We start from the raw sequence: 7060 nt of genomic DNA on the forward strand, positions 1-7060 counted from the left end.
TTTTGCTGTGATTGTAACAAAAAAAAAATCATGGCATGTCCATACATACTCTATGGCATGTGCGTACATGCCCCCAGCAGATGGTCCCGCCATGCCATGGCATGTGCGTACATGCCATCCGTCGGCAATGGGTTAATATATTCACCAGACAAATGGTCGCAGCAACTAATACTTTTAAATTTAAGTCGGCTCATACAAATATTCCAAAGTAAGGAAGTTTTTCCATGGTATATCTGAAACCTAATATTATAGAGCAATTAGTCTATGGGCTTTCTACCTGAATTGTCAGAGTAAATATAAATTGAACATTGTACCAAAAACTACAAGAATAATTCTGCAATTATGTGCAATAATTCATTCTTTCAAATTATTATGTAATTGCCTAGTAAGAACAAAATATGCCAAATTTCTTTACCTCTAACAATATTTGAAAGAAGAAGAAGAAAAAAAAAGCCATTTATACGTTGTCCAAAACCAATATTTCTCATGCTAGAGCAGATGAAAATGCCAGTAACACATTGGTTTAATCTGGATTATTTACCTAATTACCACCAACAAGGAACAAGCCAACAGTCACAGATGCAGAAGAATAAGCAACACGGCAAACTGTACATCTGGCTCTTTAGATATATGTCCGTTTGTACTATCAATAGTAATTATAAATTTTGGTAGCAACCACATGGTTTAATAGATTCATAGTTGCCTCATTACAAGTCATATTAGATATCTGTGATGCACAATTTGCCTCTAAATCAATATAATAAAATGGAGAGGGGGCGGCATGTCCAGTCACATTGCAAGACCCTAATGTGGATCTTTCCCACTTTGGTATTTCAATCCTCATTATTTCTATTGAATTCAAGCCTCAATTGCTTTTTTTCCCTGTCAAGTTAATTTTAAAATGTACTATGTTCAGCTATTTCACTTCAAAAACAAAATAGATAAAATTAATTAAGATTTTCCTCCCTCTACAAAATATATGAAAATAATTAATCAACATTCTTTTCCTATACACACTTGGTCTCCCTGAGCATTTTTCTTCAAGTTCTGACAGGGACATGAAAATAGAATTAAGGCATTTGTGTAGGTAGAAAAGAAAAAATAACTAAAAAAAAAAAAAAAAAAAATTATCCTTGGTTCTTTTTGTCAACCCATTGGCACTGGGGATGGTATGTAATGTATATACCATGCCAACCAAGTTTTGTCATTTATGTTAACATATATATGGCTCCACAATGCTAAAGTTACAAGTAGTCAATTACCATTCCTGCTTCTCATTTATTTACCCTTTTCCTTGATTTTTGGAAATTCTCTTATTTAATATTGCCATTAGTATTGTTAATAGCGCTAATAATTAGTATATCAATAATAGTAACTGACTATATTAATAACATTAGAAAAATATTTACTGTAAACTCAAGTGAAGGACAAGTCAGGTGATGCCATGTATGTCTACCAATTAACTACATTGTTTTGCACTTTTGAAAGCAAATACAAAGCAATATTAGTGGACATGTTCTTGGTGGCAGTGAAAGAGTAGTGGGGGAAAAAAAAAGTAAATCCCATACTAAATATGTTTACTAATTTCTTATGACTATAAATAAGGATGTTGCTCCAGTTGATTTGCCTCAACACTGCTCTCCACTTTCCCCCATCATTGCCCAAGCACATTATACAACTCCAACACTACCAACCCTACATGACTTCAACCCTAACACATCAATGTTGCACCACTTTGTCACTATTGGTGCCAAGTACATGCATTTTTTTTCTCTTTCTTTCTTTTTACAGAGGGAACTTTATTTTGATTTCTTGGGAAATATTATTTCTCTCATATTTATCATCAATTCATATTAACATTACAATAACGTCATTAAAAGTAATACTAATTAAGAAAATAATCTTATCCCAAAAAATGGGGTAAAGAGGTTATACCAGGTAGTTATTTTATTTACTGAAAATTTTCTGCAGTGTCAACTTCTAAGGTCCCCAATTGAGGAAGCGCTTTATGACATCAAAGATCAGTGCTTAGCCACAAAGGAGTCAGTAGACCTTGTGACCTTACCTGATTTTACTTCTTGAATTGGTGGGAAAAACATTTTTCTTACTAATGCTATCAATATCAATGGTATTATTTTTATTATTGACATTACAATTACTATTATGTTATTGACATTAGTAACAGCAATATAAGATAATGTAGAATTTTCGAAAATCAAGGAAAAGGTTAAACAGGCGAGACAGGCAGTACTCGTAATTGGCTCATTGTTGAATTTATGCAAGCCATCAATGTAGCCATCAATGTGTAAAAGCAATTAATAAAGTAAATACACAGTGGGCAACATGACATGCCCATTGGACTTGGGTTAATGATTAGGGTAAAGTTACATGTCACTTTGTCTAATGATATACAAATATGTTTATCAGTATAAACCCCTCGCACTGGGCCAGCGCGGTGGGGTAGGGCCCAAACTCCCCAAACATGAAACCAAGCAGAATGGAGACAGTTGGGGAAGGCCTACATCCAACAACGGACCCTCAATGGCTGACAAAACAAACATGTTGAACAGTACCAACCAGAGAATAGTATGGTAGTGAAAAGATAAAGATTGTTCAAAGGTGAAGGAGTTAAGGGAGTAGGGAGCAATAGGATAAAGTATTGTGGCAAAAATGAGTAACGATTAGGATAAGTGGAAGCAAGGGGCTGAAAAAAAGGGAAAAGAAAGGAGGAGAAGAAAAAAGCATGCAAAATTAGTTGATACATGGGCTTCCTCTTCTCCTAAACCCCCCCACGACAATAAGTAAATGATTGGGGGGAGGGGGTCGTGCCAAGAGGGTATAGTAATTAACTCCTTGGTGATTACTCCCATCTGTAGCCATCTGTGTATAATAAAATAAACAAAGATTAAATAAAATAGATCAACAAAACAAAACTACAGTGTACAACACATACATACACTCTTGGCAGGCATTATCACATGGCCTAAGTGGTACCCACAAATGGCATTACACATTGGGTCCACAGAAAGTCTGAAGTGCCTGGAGTCTTAGCCTCTTCCAGCATATCAAGACGTTTACTGTAAACTGGGTCAAATACATCAGTTACCAGTAAAAATTCCAACACCATACAAATAAGCTTCTTTGCATTCACCAGCTATGATCTCAAAATTTAATCACAGTGAAAGATTTTTTTCCTACAATCTTCATATTCTGTGAAGACAAAAAATTTTCAGCAGTGGAATTATAGTTCTTATACAGATATGAAAAGAGAGGATAAGAGCAAAACTTGCATAAAAAAAAATAAAACCCACTAATGAACAACAATAAAAATGAGGATGAAAATTAAAACTACTCCAAAATTTGCATATTTTTATTACTTTTTTTGAGTTGCTTGATACAAAAACTTTGTCAGCATTGTCTCCATTCCTGTTACCATAAGCACAGAGGCCACTTAGCGTGATTAGCTTAGAAATAAGATAATATACAAAAGCACACATACAATTAACTTTTTTGCATTTTGTCATTTTGAGCTTTTTTTTTTTTACATGTAGTTCCCTTTTAGGTAATCATGGTCAACATGATCAGGAAACTTATTTTCAAGTCGTTTTTTTTTTTTATATTTTTGTTACTCTGCAGCTTATTACGACTCCACAGGTGTTAGGAGATTAAGAGTTTCTAAACAGCGATGCAACTTTAATATCATTACACCTGCAGGGCAGAAAATTCTATTCACCTTAGAATTACACTTTTTTTTTTGTCTTTTTTTTTTTGTTTTTTTGTTTTTTGTATTTTTGTTACATGAGTAAACTTTGTTCCATTTCTTGGATTTATTTTAACATGAAGACAGTCTGCACCCACATATATATATAGTGTTTGGTTTTATTAAGAACAAAAATAATGATTAAAATGGTACATGAAGGAAAATCGTAATATTAAAAAATAACAAATTATAAACCAAAAAAAATCTATCAGTCACATTGCTTCTTTCATTTATACTAGGAATACAAGTGACCAATAATGTAAACTTTCCCATGTCGTGTCTACATTAACAGTCAACAAAGACATCTCCGATTTATGTCTGTCAGTCACACCTAGCAATCCTCTTTCATTCATACTGGTGCCTATCATGACTATACAAAAGCTTTGGTGTAAGTTTTTTGTTTTTAATTATAATGTAAAATGCCACATGAAAAAAAAAAAAAAATTAATTATGATAATGAAAAATAATAAAATAAAGGAAACTGGAAACAAAACATTGATTCTAATAATAAAGTCAATCAAAACTGCCTTTTGTACAAAGTATGCCCAATATTCACATGAATCTGTTAACCAATATAGAGCAGCTCTGGGGCAGCATATTAAAAACCAGCATAACAAGGGATCGGACCTCTGTTTAAAACCAGCCATCTCATCCTAAAAATAAAAGCGAAAAATACTAACAATGAAGATAATACAAGTAAAGTTTCACTGGTTTCCATGGCCGAGAGACTTCTCCTCTGTTCGAAACATCACTATTAAAAAGAAACTTAAGACAAATTCTGATCCAAAGCTTTCTATATGGCCTGTAAAAGATGGTGCATCCTTGTACAATGATAGTAATTATAATTATGACAATAGTAAAATAAATAAATAAATAAAAATGAGAACCATAAGCATCATCATAATCATAATAATAATAATAATAATAATAATAATAATTGATCTGATATGCACATAGTAAGGCTACTCAGCATACGCAAAGTTTTCCGCCCTCAAGGAAGTCTCGAGCTCCTTTCATGGATCTTTTGAAGGCTCTCAACCCATCCTGCAAATATCCATGACTGCGAGGTCTTTGCCCGACAGAGATGAATGCTTACATAAGCTACCCCAGGAATATATAAAATTGAAACCCATCTTACAAATATTCACAGTTGCATGCATTAATGAATTAAGGATACCTATGTCTTTATTACATGCAATATCGCCCTTACCGAGTATGTTATCAGGTATATAAAACATTTTTAGTTGCAAATTCTATGAAGGTACATCAACACACTAAGTTATATATTAATAATCTGACATCAACAATGAGATGGTGAATCATGCATCATATGCTTAAGAAGTTGACATTTAACATATTCATAAATATCATTGTATACTTGTTGACATTCAACAAATTAAATAAATGGTTTTACATCTACAGTTCTCCTTAGACACAATTTGCTAAATCTAGTCCTGCGGAAATGAGTTAACCAAAATGTTAATCTTTAAAACTTCAAATACAGATTACAGCAACCGTATATACAGATTAGCCATCTTTGCAGAGTTATCATGATAATTTGCAAAAAGATAGCTGTTTAACACTATGACTTAGCTAAGTATAGCTATTGGATTTTACCTCTTAGTTTATAACTTGATACACCATTAAGCAGATATATGGATATCTTGTATGCAATAAGCACCATTTTATATGACAAAATGGGTCACATTGCTGTCAATTGTATTAAAAAATATACATGAGTTTGACATTTACTTTTACATTACTTATACATTTGCAGTCTCAATAGGTTTGAGTATCAGTGCAATGCACAGAGACTGATTACTGCTAGTGAAGAAAATAATAACATGATAAAACAATTACATTCAATCATTTATGGTGATACATTCATACGTCCTTTTCGTATTTATCTCACTTATTTTTTCTGGATACAGAGACGTAAATTGAGTATAAAATTTAGAAAGGGCCTCGTATATGAAAGAATCTAGAATACAAATTAGCCAAATTGTTAGCTTCACCTGATATACAAAACATTTCATTGTACATTAAATATTACATCTAAAGTTTACAGGTTATAACATTACGGTTAAAAAGTAACATCAGGAACATGACCGGTTAAACAGTGAGTCTTGACTCAATACTACATGACAATCTAAATAGTGAAGTATCATAAGCAAATTAAGTCAGCATGCAGTAAAAGTCTTGCATTCTACTTCAGTGTATTCATTATCCTACTTGCAGTGGATTAAGATAAATCAACAGTAAATGAGATGGAAAAAAAAACTGTCATTAGTGCGATCACTATCTTCTACTAGTATAACACAAGCAATTCTTCTGTCATATGGTTTACAGTAGTACAATACTCCAAAGTATGCACAGTGACGATTAACTTACTCACAACGCACAGGATACACAGATTATCCTGGTTGATCTATTGATCATAAAATCGTCAATCTCACAAGTGAATATTTTAACACTAAAACTACGGAGCAAACATGAAGTAGCTGTAAAGTCTTACTTCATTCATTATTGCTTTGTGACATTCATTTGAGATTTCTTGTTATTTAATTATAATGTTTATTTTTTCATGAGCCAGTAACATTAATTATTGATATGGTATAAGAAATCAAAATCAAAGTATCATACAAATGAAAACTCAGTTACTATCAATCTCTGTGCATTTCTGGTATACAGTGAATACACCTTAAAATTTCTAAAGCAGTGTATAACATACAATACATATCAAATACTATATATATATATATCTTGATTATATATTAATTATTATAATATATAGATATATAGTATATCAATAAAGAAATAGTACATCTAATTATCCTGATACTAAACATCATAAAATGTAATACCTAAAAATTTATAACTATACTCAATATTTGAATTTAGATAATTAATATACTAGATGACGATTGAATATACATATCTATACTGATCTCATATATATATATATATATATATATATATATATATATGTATATATATATATATATATATATACTATTATATATATATATATATATATTTATTACATATATAATATATATATATATATATATATATCATATATATATTAAATATATATTTAACAATATAAACATATTTTATACATACAATTATTGTATACATACATATTTATATATATAATACAATATTATGTATACACAATATACATACACATATATATTATAATATACAGAAATAATTACATTACACATATTAATTATACTAATATAATACATATATATATATAAAATGTATGTATACATCATATAATACATATGTATT

The sequence above is a fragment of the Penaeus monodon genome, chromosome 18, assembly GCF_015228065.2.
Source record: "Penaeus monodon isolate SGIC_2016 chromosome 18, NSTDA_Pmon_1, whole genome shotgun sequence".
Classification (NCBI taxonomy): Eukaryota; Metazoa; Arthropoda; class Malacostraca; order Decapoda; family Penaeidae; genus Penaeus; species Penaeus monodon.